The sequence below is a fragment of the Natator depressus genome, chromosome 9, assembly GCF_965152275.1.
Source record: "Natator depressus isolate rNatDep1 chromosome 9, rNatDep2.hap1, whole genome shotgun sequence".
In the NCBI taxonomy this organism is placed as follows: domain Eukaryota; kingdom Metazoa; phylum Chordata; order Testudines; family Cheloniidae; genus Natator; species Natator depressus.
This window is the reverse complement of record NC_134242.1, coordinates 20018394-20041031: the sequence shown is the minus strand read 5'-3', so window position 1 is coordinate 20041031 and position 22638 is coordinate 20018394. Positions and strand designations below refer to the sequence as shown.

Sequence of the window (22638 nt, the reverse complement as noted above, 5' to 3'; positions counted from 1 at the left end):
GAGTTTTTCCTAATATCCAACCTAAACCTCCCCCACTGCAACTTGAGACCATTACTCCTCTTTCTGTCGTCTGGTACCACTGAGAACAGTCTAGAGCCATCCTCTTTGGAACCCCCCTTTCAGGTTTGAAAGCAGCTATCAAATCCCCCCTTACTTAGTTCATTCTATTACTTCAGTAGTTTCAACTGGATTGTACTTGTTTTACTATGCATAATATGTTTTATTACAGTAAACATAAATAATGATGGATTAATGTCAAAAGGTTTGGGATTTTTAAAATAGGCATGTTTTATTATTTTTTTAATTGGATGAGAAACACATTTATCCCATACAACGCATTTTCAATTTCTCATGTTCTATTCATGATAAATGGGTCTCCTGTTACAAAGCTGTCTTATACTGGCCTTGTAAAAAGTTTAAAACTCTTTCTTTAAGGTTGTTCAAACCTCCCATATTCAAGGTAAGTATAACTTTATTATAAATTCCTTTTAATGGAAGAAGCAAAAGCCTCAGAACTCATCTATCTGTTGCCTGTGTTTGAATCACAACAAAACCTGCTCTCATTTGGATCAGAAACACTATTAAATTGCCTTTCTGATGGTATTCTAGCACCAGACACACAGCTGGAGGACTTTTGGAGATAGTGGAAGATTGAATATAATGTAAAAAATAATAGTTATCTGAACATTTTCAAATTTAAACAGTTTTGCTTCAAGTTTGAGAGATGGTTGATTCTAAAGTTTTAAACCACTAACTCTGAACAAGAAGTCTGAGCTTCGGGGCTGTACTGATTAGAACGGGAGTGGGGGGAAGGAGCATTAAAAAAGCTCTTTGTTGAGTTACTGGAACCACATGTATATGTATGAACAAATATACACACCAGCACAAAAGTTCCAATGGCTCATTCTCATGACAAAGAAGAAAGATGACACAAAATTACAAAGATAGGTATGGAAATATACAAGATGCACATCAGCTTATGTGCATCAACCAGCTATATTAAGGGAGGATTCTGGTGGCCAAATTTCCTACCTCCTTTCCAAGACATCAAAATCATAGTGTAGAGGCTGCTGGTGGCCTGATCTCCTCCATACAGATACTTCCCCCTTTCACTTATTCTGCTTACCCATGAGCAGCTCCATATGTTTTCCCGCTTTAACAAGCCCACTATTTCTTTTGCGAGTCTGTCTCATACATTCAAATTCAGGCCTGCAGTCCTGCTTCTCCAGGACACTCACTTTCACTTGGGCATGATCCAAAAGTCAATGGAAAGAGTTACACAGGCCCGTTTTAGTGCTTTCTCTCAAGGAAAAAGCTCCTTTGTTGTGATGTAAACTGCATTGGTGCTCCCCTGGGAGATATATGTCATGCTAGCAGCCTGGGTTTACTGTGTGGCAAGTCACATTACTTTCTTATTATAGCATATCTAGAATTCTGTCTCAGTTATTTTCCATGTATTTCTTTTATGATCATGAAGGAATGTATTTCTTTGAAAATAATTCATGAGTTGTTTCTATTAAATCTACTTAACAAGAGAGAATTCTTGTGTATACAAGAATGCCTGTATGATAACAGCAGGTAATTGCTCCCTGATGCTTATCTTCATATTTTTAGCAACTGAGTCAATGTTTTGATTCAGACATCTTTGTGATACAGTTCAAAAGTGAACCCCTTTTAAAGTGAGGGGAAAATAGATATGGGATGGTAGATACAATTTCAACTGGCTTAAGAGCAACAGGTTTTTCTGCTAGATGTGCTGATATCTACTTAGTATCCATTTACCTTTTAAAATCAGTGCTGCTCTCTGAAGCGCAATGCAGAACGTGGCATTGCCAATATGGGTAAATTGAGATGTAGGGTAGACTCTTGAAGTCTTTCCTTCGTCCTTATTTAGGCAGAACTCCAATCTACTTCAACAGGAGTACTGTTGGAGTACTCAGTGGACTGAGTAAAGTCTTCAGTTTGGAATGAGATTTTGAAAAAGACCAACCTACTTTCCCTGACAACAGTTCATCAAGAAAGGAATGCTCATAGATGATCATAGCTAGGTGAGGTACCTGTGCCAACTATATTTCCAATAAGCCCATCTAGTAGCCCACGGCCTATGACCAATTAGAAGAGTTGAATCATGTTTTCACAAAGATCATTAGGATCCATAGGGGAAAAAAACCCAGACTGTATATAATAAATACAATAAGTTAACGAATCACAAAGCAACATTAAAACCAAACCTCAAGACAGCAAAGTAAATTAAAAATCTTTCACTCTACCGTCATTCAAACTAGACATCATTGCTGTTACCGGAAAGTACAGAAAAACAGAATGCTATTCTAATAAAGACCATATTTTGCTGAAACATATCCTAGCTTATATTAAAAGAAGTAGAAAGCAAACGCTATACATGATTAAACAGCATGCGATTAAAAAAAAAACATGGGTTCTGTCAAGCTCTAGCATATCTCATTTTAAAAAATCACATGATAAAAATGATCCCTTTGTCCCAATAATAATTATAAAGTGACTATTTCCTCCATATAAGTGGAGGTCGGGGGGGAGTCCATGTTACAAAACTGCAAACAATGTTTAGGAATGGAAAGGGAGTCAATTGCTAGTCACCTGTTATTTGTAATCGGCTATTAAGTGATACAAAATGGGGATAAACGCTCTTCCTGGGTGTCTAGGAGCATCTCCTCTCCTCCTCCTTGTGACATTGCACTCTATATGATTTTATGAAAATATGCTAATGAGTGTGAATATAATGTAACTGGAATATGCTTCATGCAAAAGATCTCTTGTAAGGTATCATTACAAAGCTTATCATCTATTGAATGTGATCATCCTATTTGTATAAATGTATCACTCTTGTATCTGAAACTAGAAATATGAAATATAACCCTGACGTCCTATTGTAGTTATGCAAAGTGAGGGCCATTAATGGTGGTTTGGAATCTTGATGGCTCCCATCAACCAGGACAATTGACTGTGGATGGCTCTGTTTGCTTGCAGGCCTTCCTGTGAGTCAGGCTGGGAGGAATGAGGGCTTGGAGTCTTACAGTGACATGTGATCATGTCACCTGAACTGCAATCTATCTTTAACCTGGTGTTTTTCCATTTAGAAGAAGGGACAAAAGATTCCTGCCTTGTATGTATAAGGGCGTGGAACAGAACAAAGGGGACTGCAGTCATGAGAAATCCCCTAGCTACCACCTGAGCTGGAGCAAGGGCTGTACCAGGGGAAAGGATTGTGCCCAGACGAGAAAGGTGTCCAGTCTGTGAAAGAAACTTATTGAAACATCGCTGAGGGTGAGATTTTATCTGTATTCAGTTTTATTATTGTATTGGGCTTAGACTTGTGTGTTTTATTTTGTTTGGTAATTCACTTTGTTCTGTCTGTTATTACTTGGAACCACTTAAATCCTACTTTTAGTATTTAATAAAATCACTCTTTACTTATTAATTAACTCAGAGTATGTATTAATACCTGGGGGGAGAAGGGGAACAGCTGTGCATATCTCTCTGTCAGTGTTATAGAGGGTGAACAATTTATGAGTTTATCCTGTATAAGCTTTATACAGGGTAAAACGGATTTATTTGTGGTTTGGACTCCATTGGGAGCTAGGCATCTGGGTGTTGGAGACAGGAACACTTCTTAAACTGTTTTCAGTTAAGCCTGCAGTTTGTGGGGGACGTTGTTCAGACCTGGGTCTGTGTTTGTTGCAGGCTAGCGTGTCTGGCACAACCAGGCAGGGCACTGAAGTCCCAAGCTGTCAGGGGAAACAGGCTCAGAGGTAGTCTCAGCAGATCAGTTGGCAGTCCCAAGGAGGTTTCTGTGATCCAACCCATCACACTCCTCTTGCCCCGAAAATATATCTGACTTAAAAGCAAACCATGACAGTACTAATCTCCTTTCCCTCCCCCTGCCACCAGTAGTGTTAGAACATCTTTTATAACAATATAAACTGCAAACAAAACCTGTCATTTGTTTAATCCTACAAAGCTATATCTATTGTAGAGGCATGGATAAATATTGTACATGTTTTTCAAATTGTGGGTTTTTTTTCCTCTCCACATAAAGTTAACTTCTCAGTGACATTTTTAAAAACTTTGTGGGCTGGATTTTCAGTCACAGTTGCAACTGTGGGAAGAGGGGAATTATGGGCTGGATCCCGCAAAGCATTTAAGTACATGTTGCAGCTCTTCACTGGACCAGTTCTGTGTGCAGAACCAAGGCAATGACACTTTCAAAACAGATTTAAAGATTGTTTTTCAGATTTCACATCAAGGCACCAATATTTTCAGAACTGCGGCATGCACACTAAGTCAGAATGAGAATATGGCAAAGAAAGCAAGTGTAGTTATAAGTGAATTCCACTGTTTGCACAAATTAGAAGGCAAAGGAGTTGCATAGACACAGCAGTGTACTAAACAATCTGATTTTCAACACATCTGCAGCAACAATTGTAGGTGCATGGATGTGTGCAGAATCATCCATAACAGGTACATTAGCATATGACCACAGGTAGGTGCATACAATTCTTCGAAGAAAGATGCATCTTTGGAAGGATCTTGTGACTAGAAACCCTAAGGCAGTAATAACCTTATGCACCAATGGTATGACATGGTACTGTACTGAGTCTGACTTTCTGATTCCCCTGTTAACTGTTCACAATTACAGATTAAAAAAACTAAACAAAACACTACATCTGGACCAGTTGATCCACTGTCAGCTGCGGGAAGCTGGCCACCAGAACTTTTTGATGCACCCAACCTTAGGCGCATCTCATGTATTCCTGTTACAATCTCTGATGTTTCCCTGTCTTTATTCTTTGTAATGGGAATGAGACACTGGAACTTGAATGCCCTGTATATATGATCTAAATCATGTACTTTAGGTATTGGCAACTCATCTCTGTCTTCTTTTCCTCTCTCTCATTTGCCTCCATCTAAAGAGTTCAGCATTGATCCCTGTGGTTCAAGATGCTGTTTACTAAATGCTGTGTGTTGTGTGTGTCCTGTCTCAGATAAACCTCTCCCAAGGGCCAGTCCAAATAGCCAGGGAACAGACTACACAACTGCAGCTAACTTTATTATTATCTGTGGGAAAATATTATAACTAAGAGTGTTGGCCTTACTTGGTCACTCAACAGCTATCCTGCTCTGATGTGAGCCTAGGTACTTAATCACACTGTGGACAAACTATACACAGTCAAAGTTGCTTTTACAGGGATACATCTAATTAGACAGCTTATGTACTGGCACTTATGTAAAATGTTTTCATTAATTTAAAAAAATGCCTTAGTTTTAGAGTTCTCTAAATAGTGGCCTAAAATGTGGTCATGTCACCAAAGTCTATTTATCTCCCTGATTCAATAACAGGCCCTGTTTCTAACACCTACTCTCCCCCAACCCAAGTATCTTTTGTTCACTGTGAGTGTTATTCATATCAGTATATCATCTGTCAACATCTTGTCATTGTGCTGCTCAAACAACTTCTCTCCTGTCTGGAATTGCAAATGTTATGCAAAATTGCCATAAATAAAACTTCAGGGGAAGTAAATTTGTATGGCAGAAGATTAATATTTTATTAGTGATAAAAAAGTGTATCGAAGACATCGTACGGAGCAATAAAATATGATTATAAGGCAGAGGGGTTAAAGAAGCCTAAGGTAGCTTCAGACAGTCTGGTATAATGGGATGAGGAATACGTACTAAAATAAAAGGTCACATAGTAAATTATATAGTAGTGAACCTGTGGCAGCCAAGTGATGAAAGAGAGATGAACATAACTGAGGAAAGAAAATTAAAGTACAATAGAACAAGAAAGCAGAGTAATTGGATAAGATAAAACTGGGGGTTAGCAAGCAAACCAAGCACTTGGAAAGGCTAATGAAAGAGGAGGCACACAGAAGATTAACTGCATGATAGACAGCACCAGCTACAGTGCATTGCAATCCTGAATGCCAAATACTACTTCAGGAATGCTGGCCTTCATTGCTGGAGATCATTAGCAGTCTGGGGCATGGGAGGACAGAGCCAATTGTGTGGGTAGTGTGCAGCTCCCAGTGGCCAATGGAGGCTCTCCTTTGCAATGGACACTCTTATTGGATAGATGGCTTTGCTACTACCAAAATAGGAGTCCTTACAATTCAGAGGTAGAACAAGTATTTATTTAGACTGTAAGTTCTTCAGGGTAGGAGCTGTCTTTTTGTTCTCTGCTCATACATAGGCTAGTGTAATCGGTCCAAGGCTGGGATTCCTGAATACTACTGGATAAGACCCGCATTCCCCCTCCCCGCCAGAGTAATTAGGACCTGATCCTGCTCCCACTGAGGTCAATGAGAATTTTGCCTTTGATTTCTGGGGAAGCAAGATTGGGTCACTAGCTCTAGCACACTCAGAACTCCACTATGCCAAATGATCAGCAGAAGGACAACATTCATTGTGATTTTCAAGCAGAAAGGTGAGACAGTAGAAAGTAACATACTTTAAGAATGTCTAAAGTCTGTAACAATGAAAATTGCTACAGTGGGCTATGATGGCATAACATCTTGAAAACACTGTGGCATTTTTTCCCATTAATACAAGTAATAAAAGCTAAAATATGAAATATTCACAAGTGTCATATCTAATCCACTATGCAAAAGCTAACAAGCCTTTAGTTTGAAATACTGGCTTTGTAGTAGAGTATTGTCAGTATTTCCTTGCACTCACTTGGCAGTCCTTGTCCATCTCACTATGAGGATTTGAGTCATGTAATACTAGGTTTGTTCCCTTTTGTTTAGTTTAAGTGGAGTTTACTAAATAGCTAAGATTTGTAACTAAATTCTTTGCAGAGCACTTGAAATTCATAATTAATAGCTTTATTCCCATACTACGTATTTTATTGTCATTTTATTTTTCACTGCATTACCCATTTTACATTAATATTTGAAATGACCATGATCAGTACCTGCAGGCAAATTCAGTAAGAATCAATTTGCTTCTAAATAAATAAGCCTAAATATATAAACAAACTGGCAAGCAGAAAAGTGCTAACTAGTAATGGGGAAATACTTGTTTTTATTGGGTAATTGTGCTTATTAAATAAACTACATTTCTTTATGACATATCTGTTTCAAACCTTTGAGAGCTGCAGAAACTATTTCTTAATTTAAAAAAGATTTTTCCCCATTTGCTCTTTGTCTATTAACGACTTTCTGACAAAATACTCTTTCTAATTTTCCACATGGTACATTCAGCTGATAGGCTGTATTAGCCCCATGTCCTTTTCTTTTTAAACGTACGTGGCCTGATTCTTAGTTGGTGTAAATTGGTGCAGCCCCATTAACATCAGTGGAGATTCATGAATTTATACCCTCTGAGGATTTAAATTTTAATGGTATTTAGGTGCTTAAAGATGCAAATAAGCACCTAGTGGGTTTTTCAAAAACTTCTAGGTGCCTAACTCCCATTGATTTAAATGAGAGTTAGGCATCATGGCACTATTAAACATCCCACTAAGTGCTCATCTACACTTTGGGGTACTGAAATATGTTTAAAAGTCTGGCACCTGGCCCATAAGCAGCTTATGTAAGATACAAAAGGAGCCAAATTGCTCAGTCCATGGAAGAAAATCCTTAGAAGGGGATTCTGGTGGAGGAGCGGTATCTTTCCCCAGATAATAAGTGGGAGATTTGGAACTAGGAACCCCAGTTCTCACAGAGCCACCAGAAGCCAAGGCCATCTGCCTGGAGGTCTTAACTTCTATATTGGTTCTGGAACCTCTGCACATCTCTGTTTCCAGTTTCCCTTGAAATCCCCCTCAAAAGGAGATTTCACAGCATGAAAGGTGAGCATGGTAGGCCTGCATTAACTTAGAAGGTTTACATCACCACTACTTGTGGGCAATTGTGTGCTATTATTGTCAACGATGGACAAAAAATTGTTGCCTAAAGCTGAGCACCTATATATATATATATATGTATATAATTTAAACATCTGAATAATTTATTCAGTTGCTAAGAATCCAGAGTTCTCTTTGAGTTCATATCAGTATCTGTGATAACAGTATATGCAACATGTCTACAATTCTAGTGCCGAATTCTGCATGTCCTCATCAGGAATAAGCATCAGAATGTTAGTTATTCCACATCAACAAACAGGAAATTCTTCTAATTCTTTGTTGGCTTATAGAAAAGTGACAGAATATCAGCATTGGATGTACCCATAAAATTGGAATGAGTTTGCTGCTGACTCAATGTTTCGAATCCCAAACTCATACTTTAGTCCAAGGCCCATGGTTGGATTATTAGAGCAGAATGCTCTTTGAGGGATGGAAAAGGAGTACTTGTGGCACCTTAGAGACTAACCAATTTATTTGCGCATAAGCTTTCGTGAGCTACAGCTCACTTCATTGGATGCATACTGTGGAAAGTGTAGAAGATCTTTTTATACACACAAAGCATGACAAAATACCTCCCCCCACCCCACTCTCCTGCTGGTAATAGCTTATCTAAAGTGATCACTCTCCTTACAAGGGATGGTTGTACCTCTCCTCCTTGTGTTGAGGAACTGAGGACACAGTGCAATAAGATGATGATGTGATGAAACACAACAACACAATTATCAGAATGCTGTGATGTGACTATCCAGAAAGAGGACTTATTTTGGCTTTACACGGATATAAAATATGGGATGCCGGCCCACTAAATTTGCATGATTCAAGTTTTATTCAGTTCAGCCTTTTCAAGGCCAGCTCAGTTTTTTTGCATGGACTATTCGCCCACAGCCACAGAAGTTGTAAGAGAGAAAATGTTGGGAAGCCATTAATATGGTGGGAGGGATAGCTCAGTGGTTTGAGTATTGGCCTGCTAAAGCCACGGTTGTGAGTTCAATCCCTGAGGGCGCCATTTAGGGATTTGGGGCAAAAATTGGGGATTGGTCCTGCTTTGAGCAGGGGGTTGGACTAGATGACCTCCTTCCAACCCTGATATTCTATGAATATTCCTTTTATTCCAGAATTGATGCATAAATCTGCCAAACAGTATAGACATTTAATACACTTGATTTGTGAAGATTTTAATCTTCACAGAACATATTTTTTCTTTCAATCATGGGTTCTTCTTTGCCTAGGGAAAAATCCAGCAACTCATCACAGCAAATTTGTTTAGTGCTTCCATCAAACTGTAAACTATTGCCTCTCCACTACCTGAGATGCACTGAGGTACTAGGTCCCAGTAAAGTTCTGGTCCAAAATGAATCCCAATGTAAATGTAACATCTCCAACAGTAAAACAAGTATGAGAAGAAGTTTGTTTTGAATGAATAACTTCTCTGCTTATTCACAACTGCTAAAATAGAAAGGAAAAGATAGTGATACTAGAGGCATCTGTTTCAAATACACATCCAAAGTAAATCAAACATCAGGAGACCTACAGTAGGTGTTGCTAAGTCAAAGAACATCTATCTTCAAAATATGAAGATTTGATGGTATTTCTCTCACATACTGGGATTTACAATATACTATTGTGGCATGCAAGTTATACATTTGTGTGTGGTTCCCTCTGTTGTGGTCTTTTCTTTGGTTTAAATACATTGCCTTCTCTTATGTGCATCAGTAGTGGCGTTTTATTTATTTATTCATTTATTTGATTATTTTTCGACACTTGTATGCTACAATTGGGATTTTCTTTGGAATAAATATTAATGTAACATCCGCGATTCTTCCACTTCCCTTCCGTTAGCCATCCCCCATTTCAGAATTCTCAGATATAAGCCATTTTAGTCCATGAAGAACATGTTAGATTTATGGGATAGGCCACTACATTTTTAAAGTTTTTCAGCTTTATTTCATAAATACAACTTTGAATGTGCATTCTTCATTAATGACAGGAACTGGATGGTTGGAAGTTTGAGCTTTTCAAACTTCAGACAATCCCCCGGTAAAGAATCTCTCATAAAAAGAATCTCCAAGTGTTCCAGGTTCACGAGCCTCAGCAAAGCCTCAGCACCAGTAAATTATTGAAAAGCAAGCGGCAAAACATTAGACACACGACAATACTGTCTGGAGATCAAAAAGTTGTTGACAAGAGTGTTATTACATTGATTTTGCTTGTGAGGTGTATTGTATGAATATTGCAGTGCTCAAAACACACCCCCTGCCCTGTGTCTGTCTGTCTTCTCTGCTTGGTTTAAAAATCACTTCCTTCTTCCTCTTCTTAGTCTTTCTGGTGCTATATTTGGAAATTATGAAAGTGCTGATCTGTGATGCTCAATTTCTCCTCTCACTCTATTGCCCTTTTTACACACCAATCCTATGCAGACTCATCTCACAGACAGACCCCAAACAAACCCATGTTAATGGTCTCATTCACTGACATGTTCTCTTTGATTACAAAAGCAGCGCTCTCAGCCTCTCATTGCGTTCCATGGTTATGCTGGCAAGCATTCGTGCACTACTGTTATTTATCAGACGTTTAATAGTGCTGTCCAATCTCATGAAGAATATTGAAGCTTACTTCTTTTTGCTCAGAAAAGTCAATATGACTGTGTGTCAGTGGCACCCCTTTGAATGGATTGCAGCAGCTGTCACTTGGGAACCTAATTCAAACCTCATTGAAGTCAATGGAAAGTCACCTTGTGATTTCAGTGGACTTTGGCTCAAGCCCACAAGTGCAGTCGTAACTTGTAAAAATTGATGTTATGGAATATGTGTTCTCAGAATCCAAAGCGCTCCTCCTCGCCTTTTCCCATGATAAATAATGACTACTTTGGAAGTATACATTGACATCTTAATTTTTGAAAGCATTGCACAGGATGTTTCCATGCAACTCCCACTGGTTTAATGCAACTCACCTGGTGAAAACACACTTCAGCACCTGGAAAATATAGTTATACCCAACACACAATGCCTGGGCCATTATTCTTGAGAGGCCCCATTGAACAAAGTACATTGTGAGGACAGAACGTGTTCACTGGATATCGACAGTCCCCATCAGAGATTGTCATTTATTGCCAGGTAATTGAGTAGATTGTCCTTTCTGGACCCAGTTTAAAAAAAAACAGCCTGAGGATAGTCCTGGGTAAAGTAAGACACTTGCCAGGGATGGCAGTGAAAAGATAAGGAAGCTTGCATTTTGCTTTCCTAGTCTGTAGAGTCTGTGGGGCAGAGAATCTTTTTGTTCTGTGTTTCTGCCGCACCTAGCACATTGGGGTCCTGGACGATAACTAGGGCTCCTCGGTGCTAACGCAATACAAATAAATAATAATAAAATACAGTAATAATAGACTTTTTGCTTATTTTACTTAATCTACAGTTGCAAAAAGTGCCCAGAAATAAATGACTCTGGTAAGGCGGGTGGGAAGCTGCTGTTAAGGTTGCAGCTGTTAACAATTTGTAACATTGCGATTTAGGTTGCATTCAGTGTTGCGGTACTTGTGCTGCCTCATATAATTCCTTTGAGGTAACAAGTTGTTATTGTGGCTATGACATGCTTAACTCCAAAAGCTTTTGGGAACAATGAAGATAAGCTAATGTTTCATCCTTCTCTAACTTACATTTACAATAGTACACATTCATATTTGTATTTCATATTTTATTTGTGCACAATGTGAAGAATTGATTTCATACCAAGTTTGTTGGTATAGCTGCACTATCTTCTCTCTTACAGAGAGGAAAGTTATTTTAATAGCAGCTAATAGGGTTGGGTTTTTGTTTTGTTTTTGGGGGGGGGAGGGTTTGCAGGAGGAAGGGGGCTTGTCATTAGTTTCAATTATAAAAAAATGTAAATGCAACAGAAAGTTCACTGGTGAGAATGAAAGCTGCTTTTGTCTGAATTTGAACTGTAGACAGCAAAACCATAAACAATAATAATCACTTGTAGGATTAGTTTCTGGGCTCTATGCCACAGCTTTGCATATGGCACAGTGTAGAGCCAGAGCACTGGAGCGGTTGGTTAAGTAGACAGTCTATTTTAATGCAGCTCCTCACATATATTAAAATAGAGTGGAATGCTCCAGCTTTGCTCTCTGGATTGGTGTGGACCTTTTCACTTTTTGGTAATATACTAGGGGTCTGTACATATCTATACTGCACCTCCAAGTTCCCACTGCATGGAGCTAGGCAGTGAGATGCACCAGAGCTGAACACTGTGTAGCCTCATGGGCAATTGTCTCCAAATTTTGATCTAACATGTTGCACAGCAGAAGGTGTCCTCCACTCCAGTGAGGTGAGGACAGAATTTGTTCTTTTAATCTTCAAAGGCACAAAGAGAAGTTTTGCACCCATTTTCCACTGAAAACCAAAGGGAGTTGGGTGCCCAAATCCCACTCATGCCTTTGAAAATCTTCCCCTTTATGAATTGCATGGAGGATTCCAAACCATACAGGAATTGCTCAAGAGAACACTGAAATGCAGCCCACTCTAGGTGATGTAAGGTACATGTGATGCTATAATGAAAGATTTCTTACTCAAGATTTGTTTTGTACTTTAACCCGCAAACTGTCACGTCTTTTCTTTGACTTCTTCCATACATCATGAGGTCTTACCAGCAACTCCAAATATTTAATATGTATTTCATTATATATTTTTTGCATAATAAAATCTGCTCCTTGTGGCAATGAGACATTCTCAACGTAATGTGCTGATACTCAGACAGCTGTCTAGTAATGAATATGGTGCAGAGAAGTGTCTTAGTTATGCACATGCAGTATAACTAACTCATTTTTATTAGATCAGTCAGGATCTAAATAGATGTAATTGCAAAATGGTTACTGATTTGAATACATGGAAAAATACTACTTTGTGCTTTCCCCCCATTACAATAAATGTATTTGCCATCCGCTTATAGAAAGCACTAACTTAGAATAATGTTGATCTGGAATATAGGAAGGATTTTTTCAGAAATTACTGAGAGTGATGTTTCAATGGAATACTTTTAGCCCTGAAATGATAGCTATTTTTGTTTTATTTTGTCCTAGTAGCTTACTGGGTTTTTGCAAGGAAACCAGAGAGAGTACTCAGAAATAAAACTCTGTCTTTAAGGGGAAATTGCAAATGCCAGTCTCTTCATACTGATATTTTTGTAGCATTAGAAATTAAAGCTCAATTAGTAGTTGCTTCATAAACTTTGGATTTGGGTATTACAAAATTAGTTCCTACTTCTGAAGTTCTAGTATTATTCAAGATAAACTTGTTAACCTAGAGAAAAAAATATTTTACCCTGTGGAAACTAGTAAAGGTGACTGTAAATGATCTTAACGGTACATACGGAATTCAATGGAATACTGCATTAATGGTAGATAAAAGTGTATAAAGAAAAAAAACAGAAGTACCCTGTGGTCAATAGTTAAGCAGTTTGGGTAAAATCCTGACCTTGTTGAAGGCAATGGGAGTTTTGCTGTTGATGTCAATGAGACAAGAATTCAACCCTTTAAGTTAAGAGTGAGACGTACTTTACAAATAATGTTGTCAAGGTTCCTTCCCCACTCTGAACTCTAGGGTACAGATGTGGGAACATGCATGAAAGACCCCCAAAGCTTATTCTTACCAGCTTAGGTTAAAAACTTCCTCAAGGTACAAACTTTGCCTTGTCCTTGAACCCTATGCTGCCACCACCAAGCGTGTTAAACAAAGAACAGGGAAAGAGCCCACTTGGAGATGTCTTCCCCCCCCCCCCAAGCCCTACACCCCCTTTCCTGGGGAAGGCTTGATAAAAATCCTCACCAATTTGCATAGGTGAACACAGAGGCAAACCCTTGGATCTTAAGAACAATGAAAAAGCAATCAGGATCTTAAAAGAAGAATTTTAATTAAAGAAAAAGTAAAAGAATCACCTCTGTAAAATCAGGATGGTAAATACCTTACAGGGTAATCAGATTCAAAACATAGAGAATCCCTCTAGGCAAAACCTTAAGTTACAAAAAGACACAAAAACAGGAATATACATTCCATTCAGCACAGCTTATTTACCAGCCATTTAAACAAAAGGAAATCTAACGTACTTCTAGCTAGATTACTTACTAACAAGTTCTAATACTCCATTCCTGTTCTGTTCCCGGCAAAAGCATCACACAGACAGACCCTTTGTCCTCCCCCTCCCCCCACAGCTTTGAAAGTAACTTGTGTCCTCATTGGTCATTTTGGTCAGGTGCCAACGAAGTTATCTTAGCTTCTTAACCCTTTACAGGTGAAAGGGTTTTACCTCTGGCCAGGAGGGATTTTATAGTTCTGTATACAGAAAGGTGGGTGGATGAAATTCTGTGGCCTGCATTGTGCAGGAGGTTAGACTAGATGATCATAATGGTCCCTTCTGACCTTAGTATCTATGAATCTATATTTATGACAAATGTAGAGAGGTCATAATGGAAATTTGTTAAAGTCGATCTCAGGAAAGGCTCAGGACTGGGGTATCAGGGGTTTAACAGGTTGGCATATGCACTAAAATCAGTTGGGAAGTCAATGGGAGTCAGGGGCTGAAGTGTTTTTGAAAATTTCACTAGGTGCCTAAAGGCCTTAAAAATCTGTCCTTAGTGTTTTTATTTGTTTGCTTTTGGTTATTTTTTAAGAAAAAAGTCACTGGAGTTGGAAGCCAGAATGCAGCAGCTTTAAGATAGGGATAGCATTAAAATAGACAACCACGGTGAAGAGCAAGTCTGTGATCCCAGAAGCTGATTTCAGTGGGAATTGTGGATGCTATCATCAATCAGCCTGCCTTTCTGTCTAATCTCATTATTCATGCCATATTCATCACCATGGTATCTAAGTGCCCTACAAAATAACATCAGTCTGTATGCAGACCTGAGTTCTCTACTCTATACTCTTTCTAGGAGAAAAGGAACAGCTGCCTAGAAATTCCATTCATTTCTCTCTCCCATACTCTAATAAGAGGCTGAGTGTAGAAACTGTGGTGCTTTTTTTTTGGGTATCTTTAAGACATGATTAACATTATGGGAAGGTTATGGTAAAGAAGTAGATCTTTGCTTTTCATCCTGAGGGAGGTCAAGTTTGTGACCATCCATACTACTTGTAGAAGAGAGTCCACCAAGCACAGGCCTGCCATTAAGAGGAAATATCTGAGGGCCCAGCCTATTGAGAACTTTGATAATAAGAGCTCAGATGTTAGAACTGACCTCTGATTGGTAGCCATTTCAGGAATAGTAGTCATTTCTCCAGGAGTGATGTGGTCTTGTTATCTTGTCTTGTGCTAAGATGATGTATTCTACACTAGTTAATTTTTTTAAAGTAATTTTGGTTCCATGCCCAAGTACAATGAATGTCTACAATCAAGCTTGGAGGTTATGGGGACACGATTGTGGGATTTGATGGAGTGGGCTGAAACTGGCATAAAGAGTTACAGCTTTTGCCCTGTTAAACTATAACTACTCAATGACTGTTCCTAAAGGCTGCCCATGATAAAAACAACGACTCTATTCATCACTTGCACCTAAATAAGAAAACGGAAGTAAGATCTAGAATTCTGTAGAAAAGTAGACTCACCACTGGCCCAGTCCCTTGCGGCTGGGCATGGTTTAGCAGGCTTTTCTCATTTAGTGCCAACAGCTGTTCCAGCACTGTTGGTTTGCTTCTTCTCATGACTCAGCCATCTGGCCAGGTCACTTATAGTGTCCCATCCCCCTTCCAAGGGGTCAATATCCCAAACAGTGTCCCCCATGGCACTAATCATCAATGTGAAGTCCTCCATCCCTCTAGGGCTTCTTTTCCATTCCCCTCTTCTGTCAGAGTAGAGGACCCATACTTTCTCCATGGAGTCTCTCAACCAAATCAAAAGTGAAATAAAAACACCGCAAAAGCAATGTCTGCCACTTCCCCAGGCTTGAAGTTTGAATCCATCCTCCTCAGCTGTCCATTCTGTGTAGAACACTGATTCTCAGGGGTTATGTCTCTGGAGCCTTGCCCCTAGTCTGGATTCTCCCATCTCATTTGCTCCTAAGGCTGTCCGCCTTTGGATTGGCCTTTTCTCAGGCCCACTTCTGGAGTCTCCTTTGTCCTTGCTGCCCTCTCCCATCAGTGCTAGTCCCACTTGTAAATTCCCCCTAAGACTGTGTTTTCCCAGCTCACCACTGTTAGCCCTGTCTAGAATGTGTGTAGCTACACAATGCAGAAAAAAGCCTGCTGCATCCACACTGGAGTGTAACTACATCTTAAGTGAAAAGAATCTGGCAGGGAGCAGATACACAGTGAGGAAAAGTTTCAGCAGCTCCCCACTGCCAGAGCCGCCTCTTGCTGTTGGAGTCTTTCCCTGCGGCAAACAAAGGAAAGGCTCTGGCGGGGGGAGACAATGGGGGAAAAATTTCATCTGTTCCCCACTGCCGGAGCCTTTCACTGCAGCAAGGAAAGGCTGGTTGACACACTAGGCAATGCTAAATGCATGAGTCTTCTACAGCTTGAGCTAAAGAGCCAGTCTTTGTCAAGGGGGGCTGGGCACACATCCTCTGTAGATGGGGCACAGAAAGGGACATGTAATGAACACTGACTAGTGGGTTACATAAGTGCTTAGGGTCCAGAACTCCCCAGCTTTGACTGTCCCAGGCATAGAGCAGTTGCTGGATCAGGCTCTTAATATGTAATTTTGTTTGGTAAAAAGAAAAGTGAGCAGTTATTTTTTGGAATGGTGCAATGTACATCATATCCCAGAGAAGATTAAAAATACATAATGAATACTTACCTGGAGGGGTTTGTAAGTAAAGGCCATAGCAGAAACACATCAAGGGCCTTTATGCTGAATGACTTTATAACTCTAAGAGAGAAAATATTGATTAGTTCATCAAATATAAAAGAACAGTTAATGATGGCATTTATTAAAATCTTCACTATAATGCATAATTAACACACTCTGCTTCCACCTCAGACACTGCCACAACAAAGCAAGGCTGCTGGGCTAACCAAAAAAAAAATAAAATAAAATAAATGTTAGTTTTTCTACCAAAGAAGTTTGTGATCAATGAATTAATTGAACCTCATTAAACAGAAATATGAAACATCTAATTTGTAAAACTTACCATGTGGTGGCAGGATGGTCTGACTTTCAGGTCAAAACTAAAAATAAACAGAGGAGAGAAGAAATTAGATTCATTTTTGCCTTAAGAAAGAAAGATATTGAATGATGAGTGTTACGAGTGAGCATCTAGGGCCTGATGGTGGTCCTGTTTCTCGCATTAGTGAGCAGTTACTCACATGAGTAGCCCCCTGGACCCCAGTGTGAATAAGAAGTTCATAATCTAGAGTAAAATCAGACCCTCTGATTCACTTTTATCTTCTCACAGTAAAAGTTCCTTGCATTCTTTACAAAATATTATATAGAAAATATTACCTAGTCTTGTGTCAAGGGATTAGAGATTTGGTAGTCCTGTTCCTTACATATACAATTAATGTCCTTTTCCTGTTTTGGTATATTATATCTTACATTCTCATCAGATAATAGTAAAACAACCTTGGCTAAGCTCACTACACACTTGCATCAGCCTCTTTCCATAACACACGTTTCATAACACACTGTAAAAATAAAGATCTCATAACCAATAAAATTCCAAAACAGTTTAGTTATTGTAAACCCGTTTCCATCCCAATCCAGTAGTTCTCAACTGATTCTCCACCAAGATCTCCTATTCCATACTGAGACCTATCCCATCTTTCTAGCTGGGAACCTCCTCTGACTTCACTTAGCAATATGTGAAGGGCAAGGTCTATGCTCCTAAGACACTTGGTCACAATCAAATGTATGTAGTGCTCTACCAAAAAAACAAACAAACAAAAAAACCAGGGCAAGGATCCTGCCCTGAGGAGCTTCTACCCTATCACACAAAGTTGATGCATTGGGCAGCAGTGAAGATATGGAGACATTGTAGGTGAGATCAACCTGGGAAGCATTTGTGAAATAAATGGGTTTCCAGGAGAGGCACTGGAAGTGGGAGGCAGTTCCAAGTATAGGGGAAAGCACTTAAGACAATGCAAGTCAGAGAGTATGAGAAGGAGGCAAAGTAAGTAGTTAGGAGAGCTGGTGTGGAAGTTTTTCTCTGGGAAGCATCAAAATGATGTGACATACATTATCTGGAGATAAATCTTAACCAAGAAGGGGCAAATCCTAACTCTGACTCTTCAGTCACAGAGGATTCCTTGCCTGTAGGAGGGTCAGGGCTGAAGAAATAGGGAGGTGCATGGATGGGATGGGAGTGGGAAGGAGCCAGGTATCCTTCTCTATCCTTCTCCTGTTGGATGCCATGCAAGGGACAGCAGAGCCTCCTTCATCTCAAGACCTGATTTAATTTGTACTAGGCACCATATCAACGCTGGGATCAAAGGAGCATAAAGGTGACAAAGTTTTTAAGTGTACCTTGGTTGGACCACAAGATTCAGTCCACAGTAACCTTGGCTCCTCTTTTATTCATGTTAAGATCATTTCATTCAATTACAATTACAAATACCATGTGTATGTATGTCATCCCGCTCAATGGGCCTCTGATCCTGGTTGGGGCTTCTAGGTGCTACTGTAATAGAAATACTAATGGACCCTCTCCTGCACATGTGGCCATCGCCATATTGGTGGACACACTAGGAAATGCTAAATGCATGAGTCTTCTTCAAGACAAGTTACAAGGCCTACTGTATTTATGTATTAAGTGACCACCCAGCACTCTGGGAGTTGCATGGAATATTACAATCAGTGCATTTCATTAGATCATAAGTCCTTTTTGAGATGTGCACTCTGGGCACCTTTTATAATAGATAAGCTGTTAAGAGCATCACACTTAAGACTTTTCATTGTCACTAATTGAGCCAAAAAGGTCAAGAGAGAACCTCTAGAAAAAATCAGGGTCCTATAATGATAAAAGCAGTTGGCCCTAAATGGAAAGGCCACAAATGCAGTGATATAATTCAAGTGTTCTTCTGTACTGTTGACAGCATGTTTCCCCTTCACTGATTCAGGCAGCAGACACGCACCCCGAAAGATTACAGAACATTGATGTTAATCACTCTAAATATTTGGTTGAATGAAAATAATAAATTATGGCCCATGTGAACTTTCCATGGAAATATATATTAAAATTACATGAATGAATGCAACCATCTGAATATCATATTTACAGTGAAATGAGAGAGAACATAGCTGACAATATAGGAGCTGATCCTGCAGCACTTACTCATAATAGCAGATTCATTGAACTGAATTGTGGCCTCATTTGCACTTGTTTTACGTAGTTAATTCAAATGAGTTTAGTAGAATTAATCCTGACTTACTCAAGTGTAACCATTTGCTTTGCATTTGATTGTAATCAGAGAAGACCAAGTATGAATGTGGGTCATGAAGTTCAATGCCTGCCATGGGCCAGCACTGAGCAGGCAACCCCTTTATAGAGAGTGTTTATTGAAATGTAATGTATGAACATACTCTGGCACCAATCCTGCATCACGATCCCCTATGAGGGACTCCTGCTGCGGTGCAGAGAGCTGATGAAAGCAATAGGATTCTACCTGGGTGCAGGAGTCCATGATGGTAGTTTCTGGTGCAGGATTGTGTGTTATTTCCGGAGTTGTCTTCCACAAAATAATCGCAAACTCTGCAGGTTTCACTGAAAGCTATGGTTTGTCTACCTGGCAAGTTACTGTATGGAAAGCCAGAGTGTGAACTACTGCACAGCAAATCAGAGTGTGAACCTATAGCACGCCATCTTGCCATGCAATAATGTCCCACGCGGACACTGCTACAGAGCACTGAAAGTCCTAGAGCAATGTCACTCTGGGACTTTCAATGCATTGTAGTAGTGTCCACACAGCAAACTACTGGATGGTAAACTGGTGTACTGTAGGGTCACATCCTGACTTGCCCAGAGATATTATAGACAAGCCTAAGTGCCTAAGTCACTTTCAGAAATGGGACAACTCATATTTCACTTGGGTACTTTTGGAAATTTTATCCTTGGACTTTAAATAATTACAGTATTTGTACATTATTCCTTAAAAACAGTTTTTCAGTCTTTGTCACTTAGATAAAAGCTGCATATTAGATCATTTTGCCTAAAGTCATATCTGATATATTATCCAATGAAAAAAGAAAAAGTGGACAGCAAATATCTTTCAGTGGTAAAAGTATAGGCCTGATTCTTCACACCCTCACTCCAGTTTTATAACAGAGTGATTCCACTGATGTTCGTGGAATTACACTATTGTGTCACTGATGTTACAGACTAGAGAATTCAGTCTGCAGTGTTTGTTCTAATTATCAAACCGCTTTAAAGCAACGTTGATATTAGAGCAATACTGCCTATCAGATATGAGAAGACGTTACAAACTAAATTATTTAACAATTGGGTTTTTAACATACTGTTTTATTCAACTTGACTTGTGCTACATGAATTCAAGAAAACAACCAAGGCCTATTGTTTGCTGTGTTGTTGTAGCCGTGTTGGTCCCAGGGTACTAGGGGCAATATCTTTTATTGGACCAACTTCCACTGGTGAAAGAGACAAGCTTTCGAGCAATGCTCCTTGCTGTATCAGACATTCGGAGTCCCGGCCCTGTTCCACAACTTCTTTAGGAGATGCCTTCCTCTTATTCCACTTCTAGTTCTGGTTTACAGGGAACAAGACTCCTTATTGAACAAGTTCATCCACTTGAACTTGAACAACTGGAACTTTACCTCTTATTCTACCAACCAAGAAGCTGGGCTGCGGTGGGAAGGCAAAAAGAGGGAAAAAATCCTTCCCAGCCTCAGAAAGATGACTAGCGCAATTCCCACAGCAGACCTCAAAACCCAGTCCTACAGGAATCCCTGGGGTACGAGCTGCTGTTCTGGGAATGTAATGGTGCCTCAGTTGATGGGAAAAGATTTGTATGCCCATCCCCTTGGGTGCAAGGAGCAATGGGCTTTTGCTACACCCCTCAGACCAGTGAATCAGCTAAGCTACTCCTCTTCCCAGACCCACAAGAAACTAGGTCCCAAGAGGTGGAGGGAAGGAGGTCGGCAGGTGGTAGACATTTAAAGAAGCCACAAAACCCTCTTTCCCTACTAGGCCAGACAAAGCCCCATCCATCTCTGAGGCTACAGGGTGGGGGTGCATTTTCAAAAGTGAGTAGTGATTTTGGGTTCTCAGCTCACCTGAAAGGGGTCTGGATTTTCAGAAAGTGCTGACCATCCACACTTTCTGAAAATCAGGCTACTTTAAGCTGACTTAAGTTGGCCACCCAAAAACAGAGGCATCAAAAATCACTAGTCACTTTTCAAAACATAGGCTATGGGGTTTTTGTTTGCTTGGTTTTATTTTATTTTTATTTTTTTGAGGAAGGGTTCATTTAGTTCTAAATCTTCTGTGTACCAAATAATAGTTCTGTACAGTATTTGCTATATCCTTAACTAGAGATCCTTCTTTGAAATGAGTCATCTAAAACCCTTCATGGTTACAAACTGATTAAGCATTATTCCTTCAATTATTATAACAACATTCAGACATTCATGCTTGCCTGGATTGCTATCAGCATGTGAAGCATTCAGCATAAGCAGAGAAGTTTCTTTCAGTGGTAGTAAATCCTTTAATAATGTGGAAGTGTTATATAACCTTCTAATGCACAGCACATAAAATTCTTGTTCAAGGAAGAGGTGAAGCCATACATTTAGATAATATCTGCCTAAGCTTTTTCTCTAGATAGGAAAGAAATTATGATAGAGTATGCAAGATTTAATAAACTGATGCCGTTTTACCTTTTTATGTATAATAGCATTAATCTGCCTGGAAATCCCCAGACATCTATGCCTGCAATATCATAGACTGGATAATGTGCAAACTTGTTGGTGCTAAATTACACACCCAGGTCACCCAAACCATAGTGTTATAAAAGTGCAAAAACAGATTGGCAAAGTTGCATAGAGAAGGAGTAGAAGAAATCTCTATTTCTGTTCTGTTATGCTACATAATTGCTAGCCTTTTTGTTTTTCATTGCATTTTTCTTCAAAATAACTTTTAAATTATGATGTAAAAACAATTAAAATGGAAGTTTCAGATTTTGAAATTAAATTAATTAAATTTTTCAACAATTTCCATTATTATGAAAATGGCATTTTTCAGGAAAAGACTGAAGTATTTTTGAAGCTTTTCATTTTTCAGTATTTTTGACAGAAACTTTATGTAGAAAAGAACACACCTCCTAATTGCTCCGGGGTTTTGCATTGCCACTGTGTAAATTTTGATTGGTCACTTTCAGTCTTTTCACACAAAAAATATTTTGAAAAAGAAAGGTTACATTTCAGCAGAAGCATCTGCCCAGCTCTGCTAAGAAGTAAAAAGAAAAAAAAATTCTGGGATGCAGATGGCTACCGAGGGATCTAAGGGCAATATAGCCGGTCAACTGTGCTATGATCCTCTTTCTGAACAAAGAATAGAAGGGCTTCATGTGTGTGATGTTTAACTTGGTTTCCTTTCTGAAGGGGCTAAAAGAGAAAAAGAAAATGGCGTAGACCATGAAGGACTCCCTCAGAGACGCTGGAGTTTTAGACAACTCAGAGGCTAGTGATGGATGTGGAAGGGAGGATGGAATAATATAATACATAGGAATAGAATTAAGAGCAATGGACAAACATCCATGGGAACTTTCAACCTAGTTTCCTGATTGCAGTTCTATCTGGCCCTACATGAAGGTTATGAAAAGGAG

General features: G+C 39.3%; 1 long non-coding RNA gene across 1 annotated transcript in view; it reads right to left on the bottom strand.

The window, feature by feature from the left end:
- Positions 1-22638, bottom strand: part of LOC141993423 (uncharacterized) — a 111592-nt gene that overhangs the window by 23934 nt on the left and 65020 nt on the right. The window contains exons 2-3 of the long non-coding RNA XR_012640852.1: positions 16998-17034; positions 16664-16735 (exon numbers count right to left, since the gene is read on the bottom strand). This is a non-coding gene — a long non-coding RNA (uncharacterized LOC141993423). The remainder of the gene's footprint in view (positions 1-16663; positions 16736-16997; positions 17035-22638) is intronic.